Here is a 14,184-nt window from a genome sequence, read left to right as displayed (position 1 = left end):
GGTCGGATAAACGGTTGGATGGGTGCAGCGAGCGATCCGTTGACGATTTCGTGCACGATCGAAATTCAGAGGGGGCAGGACGCAACGGAGAATCGAGCCGCAGGAGACGAAGCGCGGAGCGCGGAACGTAGAGGACGCGAAACAATGTGAACGGCGGCGGACCGGTTGCGTAGCGATCCTCCTCGTGTATTTCAGACACGTACATAGGAAACGTCGTTCCAGCTACGAGCTTTTTATTCCCTCTTTATCTTTCTTCTCGCGCGTTCCATTGCTCCCACCCTGCATCTTCCACGGGACCATCCGCCTCCTTTAATAATTGTTCAACGACTCTTAATATTCGAGCAACGACTGCAACGTCGATTCTACATGGTGTAGTTACTCTGGTGTCGGAGAACGTGCCGACGAAGCCCGAACGACCATGCAAACCATTTCTCGATCGATTCCAACGTAACAAGGTATTACGTATCTCGTCCAATTTTCATTAAACCTGCTATTTCGCAAACGTTACTCGTTTAAGAAACACGAATGAAAAAACTGATGTTCCGCGGATGCTAAGTAACGATTTAAATTGCAAAAGCGAAACCAACAAAGACGAATAAAAGAGATAAGACGAAGGATAACGTCGGAGACCACAAATCGCTATCCACGGTTGGCAACAAAGTAACCAAACCCGTTTCTTCGACTACGCCACAGGATGAAACTTGAAACGTTTCCACGTTAATTCCATTCTTCTACGTCTAAAAATGCTCTTTTCGTTGAATTTCGACGAACCTTCGATACGATGCACGGTTGTACATCGTCCGATTTAACGCCGATTCGTCTCATCGACGAACGACACAAATTAATATTCGATATAATATCCAATCGCACTTGACACTTTAACTGGCAATTCCAATCACTCGCGTTCTAATTAATCGATGCGATATTCGTGTCATTCCACGTTTCGAACGAGTCTCTTAAATGAACGGGGATCTTTCTTTCGCTTTACTCTCCTATCTACATTCGTTTCTCCAAATTGCTCTTTGGAAACTGGAAACTATCCGTTTAGAAGGAGAAGGGAGACAAGGCGAAAATTCCGAAACAAAGAGAAACAAATCGCGGACGTTGGCGGGTGATCGAGTCGCCGAGCTGTTTCGCGGCGGCTGCGGTTCGAACGATACTGGCCGGCACGAGTTCGCGCCGAAAGAAGCCAAGACAACGAAGAAATGGAAGAAGCATCGCGGCGCGGCGTGCAGACGAGCAGCGGAGGAGACACACGTGTTCGCGCGTATGTCAGCTGGGGATGTTTGTTCGCGTAGCGCCGCGGCGTCGTCGCGACTCGACCAACGTGTCGTCCTTCGTTTCTGCCAGCACTCTGCGTCACCTCGTTTTTCGCTAGGCAAAATCGAGATGCTCGACGACTCGAAGAATACATAAAATACAAACGATGTCGGCCTAAATCACTTCGAACATGTTTCTCTCTTCGTTTCGTTAAAACGAACGTTCGAAGAAACGAAATCGTTCTTTGCGATATAAAACCATATTGTTGGAAAATGACTCGGACTCGTCCACCTTCTCGCCGTCGTTACTCCACCGCTATACTCTTTGCAACTTTACGTTTTCATTTCGCCATTTCGTTTGCTACAGTTTCTTCTGGCAGCAGTCCGGACTTCTTTTGGTCAGATCCGGAATTCTTATTTCCGTTTCGAAGCCGGCTGGTAGCAGCTGCGCAAAGAAGTCGCCAGTTGCGTTCTTGGAAACCTTTTCTACCGTTACTAGGCGGGGTGCGCAACGCTGGCGCAACGTACTCGCGTAAAAGGGCTGGTTACCGCGCCAAATCATCCCGTTTCGAATCCGTTCGGTCGCGCTTCGAGGAATCCATGGCGATTGGCATCGATCTGTTCGTCGAGCAATTAACCGTACAACCTATAAAGATCTCCGAACGAGAATCCGACATCCAGGGACACCGGGACACGTTAGAATTCCTTTTTCCCTCGAAGGAAACGTTCTTACCGTTGCCTCGTATAACTCGCGATTCGTCGCGCAATCTGCTTCGTAAATTTTCCTTCGACGATTCGTGTTCCGATCATCGTTTCCTATATCGTCAATTTGCGGTGAAAAGTTTACCAGCTGGTCGTTTCGCGACATCGCTCGATCGTGCGCTTGAAATAAAAATCGCGCTTCGTTACAAATATAGCTTGTATTCGTCCGGTCCGAAGTGGAAGGTACGTGGCGAGTACGACTGGATATAACGAGGCAACGGGTTAAGATTACTTAAAATACTCGTTGTATCTCGTATTCGTTGCGAATCTGGGCTCGAGGCGAGACGAACGAGCGGGCCGGTAGATGAAACGCTAAAGAAGGCAAAGTGGTAGGAAGAGCGTCCGGTTGTTGATCCGACCGATCGGCGAAGCACGGAAGCGCCTGTGTCGAGAGAAAACGCACTCGCCTCTGTTTTCTCGCGAGACGATCGGATCGATTCAGCATCCGTAATAAACGTTCGATTTCCATAGAAAATTAACGAAACAAAACGATAGCGATATTTTGACAGTTTTCTTTCGATTCTTCGCAATTTCGTCGTGTCCACCAATTTCGAAAACAAGATCGATCGGCATCTGTTGCGCGATGATTTACCAATCAACGATATTAGTTTGTAAATGTTCGTAATTGTATCATAAAAATCGACGCGCTGTAGGTTATAGACTCGTCGGATAAGTCTGGTAAAAAATATACCATTGTTCGCGCGTTAGTTTCCACCCACGGATCAGTGTTTGCCGTAATTGACGGAATATCGATCGGCTGTTTATGCAATCGTGCTGTCGCTCGCGCTGCAATTACGTCAAAGGTGTGGAGATTAGTTTTCGCGCCAGCGAGTCGCAATTTCCTCGGAAATCGTTAAAAACATCCAGAAGCGGAGTAAAATCAGAGACGAAATCGCGATCGACTGCTCCATCTTCGTACTTTTTCCCACATTCCACGGCCGTGTCGTAATGCGTCCTTGCGTATCATAAATCGCTAATATAACGTCAACTCGTTATAGATATTGTAAATTTCCATTCGTGGCGAATTTCGTTGGAAATTTCGAATCGATCGTTTGAATTCCGAATGCATTTTACGCTTCCCTTCGGCTGACTATCACGTTCGTTAATAAAATACAGCGGTCTGAAGGGTAGGCTTTAGGAACGTGAAGTACATTCGGAAAATTCTTGCAACGCTTTCAAAACATCGACTCGATGAGGTTACGCTCGACGAAATCTACTCGAGTATCCCTATGTACGATAAGTGCAAAATATTACGATTTTCCTACTTCGCGTAATATCGTCGTCAAAATCTTGAACATATATCGAACAATCGTATCGCCATATTTAACAAATTGATAATTATTCTAGTTACAAAACGTTAGAATTTCAAATACCGGCTATTCATTTTTTTTCACGTCTGACTTGCAAACAACCAAACTTACGATCTAGATAACGCAAGTCGAAGAACACAGTTCGCTAAATTTTAATTAAAAAGACCGCTGGACGATCCGTAATTAAAACAAAGGAGTACTCAAACTACTTTTCGTCACGTTCGATACAACGATGGAGTTTGGAAGACTTTTTCTCCGGTCGAACTTTACCAAACTAGCAGCCTTGAAAAGCAAGTCGGCGAACAAGAAACAAACGCGAAACTAAAACGCATATATCGACCATCTCTGAAACGAAGAAACTTTATTTCGAGCACCGCAAACATCGTAGATATTACATCAGATATTTCGAAGCTTGCAGGGAAATAAGCAAACGAAAAGATAAGAAGGCTGAAGGCTTAAACGCGTTTACTTGGAAAGGGAGTTGAACGTGGAAGGAAGACACAGGTTAATGCCACGAATGTTTCTGACGCGTTATTCGCGAATGTTCTCGACGCGGTGAATCGGTGATCGTGAAAATCGTCAACGAATTGTCGTAGAAAAAGAGAAGCTGGGAGCAAGGTGCGTTCACACGGAGACACGTGTTCGCCAGAAGCGCAAGGATCTCACGCCTCGACGATCCAGATGTCTCTTTTTGTCGCTGTTCGACCGACCCTTCGGGGATAGAAGCTCGCCAGAATTTCTTCTCTGACGTAACGGCATCGCGCGAAAACGGAGAAAGATATTCCAGCTTACTGTTGAAATCTTTGCCATTTTATCCGATATCTATAGACAGAGCAGACTGCTCATTCCTGCTAATTCTTCGCAAAGATATTCCTCGTACTCGATAACTTTGAACGATGAAACGTTGACAGCAACGGTAATCGCGATACAAACAGTATCGATATACTTTACCAAAAGATCAAAGAACTAAAAACTTGCCTGGGGTACGGAGCGAGCGCAAGGTTGTAACGTTTATGGAAGTACGCTCGCGAATCTCGTCTTGCTCAAATCCATTCGGAAACAGGTAAGTCGAGAGACCGAGCGAAACGAGAAACACCATCGTGCACAGCACCGGCCGCTCTATCCGCTATCGACTTTTCTCTAGCGGATCGGCCGCCAAACATCGTCTTTCGTTCGCTGTCCGATTCGGCTTCTTTGTCAACGCCATTTTCCTCTTTTCTTAATATCAACGAGATTATCTAACGTTTAAGGCGGTAGGGGAGAAATTTCGGCGAAGATTTACCGTCAGCGTACGGTTGTAAATTTGTACAGCTTGCAAATGGAAGGAATGGAGACGGAGGAAAACGGAAGGACGATGAAAAAGCGAAAAGGACAGGAAAGACCGGCTCTCGAACAAACGGACGCACCGTGGTATCCGTATATTCAATGAGCGAGGCCCGTTGCGTTGAAAAAGGCAACGTTCTCGTAACTCAGCCCGGTGAGAGCAATATCGAAGATGTACGGAGGCGCGGCGCGACAGCGCGCTTTCGTATTTCATGCGAAACAGGTGGATATTGCCGTCGATGTATCACCGGGGCGGTTTGCCCGCAGCCGGCCTACGTTATATCCGCAATTTCGATTGCTCGCTATTTATTTTATCGAGCCCCCTCTGCCCACTCGCTCCACGTTGAAACAGCTTCCAGCATCTACCCACGAATTAGCGTGGTAAAAAAGTAGAAAGTGCCACGATCTTTACCTTTTACCTGGAAAAGGCAAGGAGAATACTTCAACGCAACTATATATCGGAAACCGATACGGTAAAACGTAAACATCGCATTAAGCATCGAGTTATTAAGTTACGCTCGTCCCTTTCACCGATCGTGGTAATTTCACGCAGCGGCAACAGCTCGTAGCGGTAACGAAAGGCGCTTCGCGAGGCCCGCAAGATTTAAGATGATCGAGCCTCTCGCGGAAAATTTCACGACTTGCCGTTTACGGGCAAATTACGCGAACGAAATTACTGGCGCGCGAACGAGGACGACGAGAGTAAGAGGAGGAAGAAACGAGCGCTCCGAGCGACAACAAACGATTATTGCGCCGCCATCCCCGTCGTGGCGCGGTGTCGTCGCTTCCACCGCTTCCGTGCAGATATGAGAAGGCTAGTGGTCCTCGAGATCGTTGAAAAGCGTCGGCAATCACTCCGGATAGGAAAGAAATCGCTAGAACGATGTAACGCGATACGGAAATAAGAAACGTGCGAGGTGATTTTTCGCCGACAGACTGGATATTTTTAATTATTTCGATGTTCGTTGACGGAAAAACGGATTTATTGGTAGAGGAACGAAAGTTTGCGAGCAGAGACGTTATAGAAAGCAAATTACAAGCGTTTAACAAGCGAATCAAAATTCGATTTGATTTTTAAATCGAAACGAGCTGTTTTACGCGGAGAACCTATCTATCGGATAGCCAGTTTCCAAACGATAGTGAGAGATGGCCATCTTCATTCTTAGAAGCAAACGGAACTGCGATCTTTCGCGTTAAGTAAACGTACCCGTCGCGAGAAAATCGATCGAACAATATGCTGGCGTGATGTAAAAGAAAAAGAGAAAGGAAGAGGAAACTAAAGGATACTGAAAGGAAGGGTACTTCGCAGCAGGCGTCGATAAGGAGCAACCCGACTTCGGTTAAGGGTCAACTACCCGTTGCTCCACCTCCTCGCTTTTACAATCCGTTCCACTCGCTTTCCGCGAGTAGTTGTCACGCGTATAATTCGAGCGTCGCGTCGAAGAGAGAGCACGTCGCGAGACTGTTAACGGTCGGACAAAGTCGGGTTTACGTGGTCGGGCCGTACCTATGAAAACCACACGTTATTCCCTTTTGTCCGTACGCTTGTTTCTTTTCCCTTTTATTTTCCGTCTTGCCACCGGTCTCCATCGACTTTATAACAGAATTTTACGAGGTTACGTGACTCCATATAATTCGCACGAAAATACTTTTCCAATTTCCACGAGATCACGAATATACGAATAAATGATTCAAGCTCTTCGTACGCGAGGATATTGGCCCACGCGATCGGACGGCCGTTGGAAAATTTACTCGAAACGCTCGTGCACGGCATACGTGACGTTGTACCTTTCCTATTTTAAGAATGTTCCTTAAGCTTGACCTCGTTTAGAGTCGAACGAAATGATTTTTGAAAAGGGCGGATCAAAGTCAACGCGAAATTAAGCACGCGAGTACTCTCATCGGAGAAAGATGCATCGTTTTTCTCGCAGAATTACCGATCAGAGTCGGTATCGAAGAAGAACGCAAGGCGAGACAGAAGAAATACGTACGTATATCGTAGGTGAATCTTCAAAATCGCGTGAAAAATTGATCGGAACGCGAAAAGCTCGGGGAATAAAAGATTTTTAGGGAAAAAAATTGAGAAAAAACTGGACCGCGCGTTTGCCCGCGTTATCTTGGAACGAGTGCACTGTCGAAAGTGACCGCGTCTGTAGCGATTGCGAAACGAGGTCTCTTTCCAGTGACCGGTCCAAGAGCGAACACACTGCGACGCTCTAACAGCTGACCGATCGTTCCGTCCAATTCGATTATTCGTCACGTTTCTAGAATCGGAGCAAAGACTCGCGTGAGAAACGGCGCTGCACTGGAGAGCAATGGAAATTTTAGCAGCCAGTTACTTATGTTTTTATAGCTTATAACCCGTGATTATCGTTACTTTTATCGCGAATGTTTGAAGTTTTCTTTTATCAAATATTTAACAAAAGGAAAAAGAAAAGTTGCAACTTTGAGGAAACTTTCTTACGTTTTTCTTACGAAAGAAACGAGATAAAATGAAAGTTTTGAACAATTTCGTGCAATTAACACAGTTGTTGAAACACAATTTCCTCGCGCGAAAGACATGGCTATTTTATCCGCAACGAAAGATCGATCGATACAGCTTTACTTTTCGGTGACTGAAGGTCCATAATTCTATTTCAATTTTCAAACTATATTTATCGAGGGAAAAGCTCGCAAGACCCGAAATTCAATCTTGCTTAAACCAATATCGGTTTTACTCGCATCTTCGCAGCCTACGAAATCCGTGATTCCATTATTGTCAACGGCCAATGAATTTGTGAAATTCCAAACTTTTGGTTTTGGAATGGAATTCCATATTGGTTGAATCTCAGGTAAATGATATTCGAGCCTGGCTATTCGCCGGTACGCTCGGCGATGAGTATCGAGCAAGTCGGAGGTTGGCAGAAAAATGTCGGCTCGGGCTGGCTATTGGGCTTTCGCGGCCGGTCACCACTTTCGATGCTCTTGTTTCGGTATTACCGTTCTGAATTAACTGGGCGGAGAGCGTGTCGTAACGCGTAACCAACTGCGTTCGTTCTTTCGTATTACTACACACGCAGAAGGACAGGTTGAAACTGTGAAACGCGCGTGTGCGAACGCTTGGACGCGCGATCGACCGAAGAGCAAGAAGGTCGCCGCGGCGAAAGAGGTATGCGCCATGCGCGTAAGCGTAAGCAGAATAAACGCACCGTCGAGAAGAAAGCGAACGGAACGAATGAACGAGAGTAATGGACGTTTCGCGGGGAACACGGATCGACGAGGACTTCCATGGCGTGTTCGAAGCGAAATACCGAGTCGAGCTTGTATCTCGGACGAAAGATGAGTTTCCCCGCAGGTAGCTTTTTCTTATTCCTCTTCTTCCTCCTCTTCCTCTTCTTCTTCTTCTTCTGCCCTTTCGTCTTCCCTTCTTTTTTCTTCTTCGGATCGAATGAAATTTATCGCGCAGAATTTGTTCCGTCCGGAACATACATTTCGAAGAACCGAAAACCTCGCGACTCAGAGACGAACGCGCCAGATTAGACGAAGATCGTTTCGATTCAGCGGTAATTCGTTCCAGATGCGTAATTCGAGCACGAAACACCTGAGATTGCGTCTCATTGTCAGCGCTGTCTGAAATCTCTTCGGGTCCGATTAATCGGAAATTAAACGTTTCTGTCGAACGTTGATCGTTCAGACGCTCTTAATTTTAGATCGTGCGATAATCGTGCAAAAAGTCAGAGTTCATATTCCAGTATAATATCAGTTATCGAAACGAAGGAGAAAAAAGTGGTTATTTCGAAACGACTTTTTATTAAAGATAACGTTCATTGTATAAAAAGGGGCAATAATCGAAGGTAGTGGCTATTTTAGCCATAGTGCTCCGTTCTATAAAGTGCAGCAAAAAAAAAGTTCATTTTTTATCGAAAGTTCGAGGGCCTTCAACGAAATCGATAGAAAGGGGGAAAAAGGGTTTGTTAATTCGGTTAATCGACGGAAAGAGTTCGAACGTTCAATTTAGCGAATGGTTCGAATAGTTGGAATCGATAGCGCTGTAACGGTGGGCTTCGCTGCGGCAAAAATGTGGGAATAGAAATGTACGAGAACTTGGTCGATACCTATCGCGATAACACCTGCGCTACTCGTCACCAGTGGCCTCTTTGACAGATCCTATTCTCGCAAGTTGCAGTCGTGCCATCAATTTCGACGCCTATGCATCCCTTGTTCCAATCTGACGGTATTCCACGTGTCAAGAAAAATATTCGAGACGACAGTGACGAATATTATTATGCGATAGATTCGAATCTCAAGACAAGAATAACGATTTTCTTTCTTCTCGCATTAACACCTATTGCGAAACAACGATACGAGGTTTTCATATTTTCGTGATAATACGCAACTGCGTATAATTTAATATTGTATTTATTTATAATATCGTATCGGATATCGCGCATATAAAGTACTACCAAGTGTTACAAAGGTAAATCGAATGAAATTCGATTCGGAAAATTCGACGATACGAAATACCAAAAGTGCGCAACAACATTCGCAATTGTACGCAGTTCGTGCGATTTTCCGTACTCCATAGGAGATTTAGTTTCCCATAAACAGAATCACAAAGCGCAAAAACGCACCCCCGTTGCGGAATAACGGATCCAAAAGCAGAGGCTGACCGTTTCTGACTGTTTCTGCTGACCGTGGGAATCGGCCGACTTTTTGCGATCGAAGGAAAGTTTGTGCGAAGATACGGAGGATGAGCCTGGCAAGTGGGTCGGGTTAGCTGGCTTGGAGAAAGGTGGAAGTGAAACGACGATGGAGCCGATTACCGAGCGACTGGCAAGATTCGTCCGATATCGAGCGATACGTACTAAGCAAGAACATTCTTATATGCACAAACGCCTGCTTAATAACCAGTATAGATTCAATTTACGATTGCGTTATATATATGACGAGGAAGAGGCGATTAAAATTTAAACGAAAAGGTCGACGAGCTATTAACTAGAAAATTACAAACGGATTTATCGCCTGGTATCTCCCTTTATATATGTAAATATGCTTCGTGTCGAAACGTTACGGTATAATTAATTGTTTGGTTGGTCGAGTACGTAACTCCCTTCGCACCCAGAGAGGATTTGCATAGTCGAGATTCGAGTGCTCGATCTCCATGTGCATGCATAATTCGGTTGATCGATCTTCGGGAAAACACGCTTCACCTAGATTCGGAAAATTTAAAACCTCGCTACCTCGTTCACGACTCGAATATCAGCATCGCTGCGTCAACGATCACTCGTTGTATCTACGCTTTTCTCGTTTCTAACAAAAGTTCTCGGCAAAGTATAGAATGCGATACGACGAAAGGAAACAAATTTGTCGCAAGAACGGAACGGTCGGCTTCGTCGGGAAGTCCGACGCGTATCGAAAACTTGTACACACGTGGCGGAGGAACGCGTTAACGAGACCTCCTTTAATCGCGCAACTCGTCATGCCGAATATCCTATCTCTCGTATCTCACGCGTAATCGCGTTCCGCGCGAGAATAGAACGCTTAATAGAATTTGAATTGCAACGCGCAACGCACGGTGTAAAAAAATTGCCGCGCTACGCTGTCGGCGCGCGTTACCGGCTCGGTGCGATCGCTCGCGAAAGGCGATTACGTGCCACGGCATCGATACGAACGCGTTGCACACCGGCAAGGATACGCACCCGCTGAAACGAACGCTCGTCCCATTGTCTGCAACAAGCTGTCCCGTTAAATCCGTTCGAGGATCTTGCCGATAAAATCGAAAACTAATGATCGGAGACAACGCGATTGCTTCGAGTATTAAACTCGTCCAGGTGTTTCGTAACTTTCGAACGAAAGACGAAAAACGAACCTTGAGGATTTAGCGTGTAGAGATGATTAACCGGGTTCGATGAAACGATACGAAACGAATAAAACGAAGAAGAAAAAAAAGAAAAAGAAAAAGCTATCGTTCTAACGGCAAGATTCTCGGTATTATCTCGCAGCTAACGCGATTCGAAGTCAACTCGACCGAATTTTTATTCGTCGACGTCTATTCCTAGTTTATCTCCTCTGCGATCTCCGGTTCGTGGAACAGCGAAGCACGAATTACAAGAAGCACGGTTCTTCGAACCTCTCTCGAAACGAAATTCTTCGTCGGGCGAAAAGAAAATTCCAAGTACCTACACCCGTATAAAATGCAGGTGCAACGAGTGCATCGGCAGAAAGGTCCGATTTACAGGCTCGTTACGCGAATTTTGTTTCTTCAACCAGCCCGAAGAAAGAGATTATTTCCTCCTGCACTCCTCGCTATACATTCAACATCTACGAACGCATCCATGTCAAAAGCTTGGCTTGTATCTTTGCACTTTACCGAAATACTCCATTTCCAATTACAGTTCTAGATATCTATTTATCGTACATAGATATTTGTATATACAGGCACTTTACTACGCTTTACCCCTGATATAAAGTTGCCCGTTATTTGATATTCTTCGCGCGAAAATTAAAATTATTTCACCTCTATAAGTACACCGGCAAACTCGATGGTTGCGCCACATTTAATTCTTAATCCTATTTGACGAAATAAAATTATTTTACGATCCTCGAGCTATAAAGCGCGAGTCGGAAGAAGGTTGTTAAAATGCTTTTCTTCGAAATGCAGCTGATTTAACCTACAAATGCTTTTCGCCGATCGATCAACTACTCTATCGACAAAATGCTTCGGTATACTACCGACACGATATTGCGTCGACGTATTCGTCACGCTGATTATCCAGCCAGGAAAATATAAACAGGAAAAAAGTAATGGCTGATCGAAGAACGGAAACTCGACAACTCCAACGAATGTATCAAGCGTAGCCGGAACCGATCCCCGATGCTTCGTACGAAAGCGATAAACTGCATTCTTCGTTAAGAAGACGAGAGAGGCGACGCAACATTCCAAGGAGAAGAGACCGGCCACTCACCTCTGGTTGCGGTCTCAGCTTCTGCTTGGACGAACGGCCTCACGGCAGCCAGCATCCTTCGCGCTCGTTCTCTTCTTCGTTATCCGCTCCCACCGCTTTCCCGCTCCAGCCTCTCAGCCAAACTGCCAAACAACGTTCCGCTATTACTTTTCAAGTAATTTGAATGAAAGCGATCTTTTTAATTTTCTTAAACTTCCATTTTTTAATTCGGAAGTATATCTCTCTTCGTGAGAGAATAAAAAGATACGGAACAGGCGCGCAAGATCGATCGATCGAAGAGGAGGTTCGAGAAAATGTAGGCAGATTCGAATCGTGTTTCACTTTCTTCGAATACGATCAAGCATTTCTCATGGAAGCCGTGCATTTGCTATAAGCATGCACCGTTGCATCGAACGTTGCAACAAATAATTATCATTATAAAATTGTTGTGAAAGAGGAAAGCGACGCAGTATATATGATAGCAAGAAATTATTTTATAAAACGGGAAAATTTATATCGTTTCTACGTATAATCGCTGACCGAATAATGGTTTTCTCGGCACGGTTGAACGGTAACGACACGACAAGAATTCGAGAGCACGCCCACCACTCAAATGCCTACCTGCCCGAGAGTCGTTCTTTCTCGAGGTTATGTTATGAGTCACGAGGCCGCGCACGCTTTGCCAAGTATCTCGACATTTTGTCACGCGTTGGTCCCCTTTAATCGCCACACGTTCAACGCGCATCACGCTTTACGCGTTTCGTTTGTTTTCTAAAAACCGATGAACCGATGCGCGTCGAACGATTCGTTCATTTGCGAATGAAAAAATCAACAAAACGTAGGTGGAATAAATCGAACAAAACAGTTATTCTTTACATATACGCGTACGTACTTTTCAATTTTAATTTCTCCAAACGTCAAGTTGTTAACGTTCAACCTTGTCGCATATGTTAAACTCACCGTAATTTAAGCCGCAAGACGATGGATGAGACCGTACGATAACGGACGTCCAAAGACAATCGACGCGATTCACTCGGTACTTTATTTCACTACACTACACGCGCGCACAAATGCACTCTCTTTTGGTAACACAAGCACGAACTTGTCAAATCTTGCAACCCGCTTCTTCCAACTCCCATGGACAACGATTATAACTCCTTGACTTCTATCGAAGAATTTAGCACGCGTTTTCATCAACGGTATCGATTATTTTCGATATCATTATCACGAATATCATGTATATTCGGATATTTCGAATATAATAATGCAACATGTAAAATTGACAGAAAATTCAGTTTATATTTTAAACGATCGAAACTAAACCATTTCTAATTGCATAGTAAATTTCGCGATCGAAGAAAATTAAATTCCATATCCGATATCGACTCGGCTCCGCGAGCGATCGAATCGCGAAAAGATCCGTTCTACGTTTATCGATCACTCCATCCGTTAAAAAATTTCACTGACAGCGCTCGTAAATCATCGCTGACATCGGACAAAGAGCGACGCCAATGCGAGACAAGGAAATCGCTTTCCACCGTGGCATCGAGTCTGCAATTACAGTGCAATCCTTAAAGTCTCCTTCAGTCCGCGTACAGCCTCATCCACTCTCAAGGAAACCAGTCGATAGTTCCTCTCGCGCAGAATCGTCATCTTCGAAGTAACCACTTTGCCAATCATGATGCACACGAAACAAGCTTCCCAAACTTCGCGCGAATCACTCCAGGCATACAGTATGTAAGTCGCTATCGATAATCGATCGTATGTAACGGACAAAATGCGTCCCTAAGGAATTTCCATATGTAACGCTTCCTTTCAATTAACGGAACGCAGTAATTTTTCGGACTGTAAATCCTTCGGCCAACATCGTGACAAATTACCAAACGTACCACTCGGTAAATCCTTTGACAAGAACGTAACTTCTCGATAATCTCACTCACGGTGCGCCGCTCACAAACAAATCGTCGTATATGGTCAACGTGTAGATTCACAAGACGCGATGAAATTGTGTAATCTTTCGGCTGACAAAGACGAAAGATACTTTTCTACGAAGACAACGTTCGATCATGGAATCGTAAGATCGTGAGAGACGAAACACAGATTCTTCGAATTTCGTAGACGAGTTCGCTGCAGAGTAGCGGACAACTTTCAAAGCTGAAGGAACCGCAATGAACCGCGCACGATCGTCGTGAAAGCGACACGACACTGGATGAGAACGGGCAACAGGTTCGTTGGATTGCTCTGAGGAACGTGACGACGATACGAACAGGAGGGGAGGAGGTTAGGTACTGGCCAGGTAAGCCAGTGCCGCCATTGCTCCTGACGCAGCATCCACCGATTTACAGTGGCGTAAGCCTGCCGATATTCTGTCGGGATGAAAATTCCATGCTGCCTCTGCCGTTTTACGCGATTTACAACATTTCGCTTACCCCTTGTATCCTTCCTGTCTTCCTTCTTACAGGTATTTCTTACGGTTCCAATCCGTTAATATATCCCGAAGACGCAGTGCCGCGTCTTAATTACACATATATAAGTCATATGTGTTTTAAATGCGACGTAATTCGGAATAAAATCACGGAATTAGAAAAGAAACCCATGGAACGTTAA

The 14,184-nt window shown here is 45.0% G+C and overlaps 1 protein-coding gene across 1 annotated transcript in view; it reads right to left on the bottom strand.

The window, feature by feature from the left end:
* The window catches only part of LOC100645228, a 190,581-nt gene extending 176,791 nt beyond the window's left edge, over positions 1 to 13,790 (bottom strand). Inside the window, exons 1-2 of the mRNA XM_048406407.1 lie at positions 12,538 to 13,790; positions 11,599 to 11,720 (exon numbers count right to left, since the gene is read on the bottom strand). The gene's annotated coding sequence lies outside the window, so the exon portion shown is untranslated. The remainder of the gene's footprint in view (positions 1 to 11,598; positions 11,721 to 12,537) is intronic.
* Positions 13,791 to 14,184: the final 394 nt, after the last annotated feature.

Source organism: Bombus terrestris, chromosome 6 (assembly GCF_910591885.1).
Source record: "Bombus terrestris chromosome 6, iyBomTerr1.2, whole genome shotgun sequence".
Classification (NCBI taxonomy): Eukaryota; Metazoa; Arthropoda; class Insecta; order Hymenoptera; family Apidae; genus Bombus; species Bombus terrestris.
This window is presented reverse-complemented; position numbering and strand designations above follow the sequence as displayed.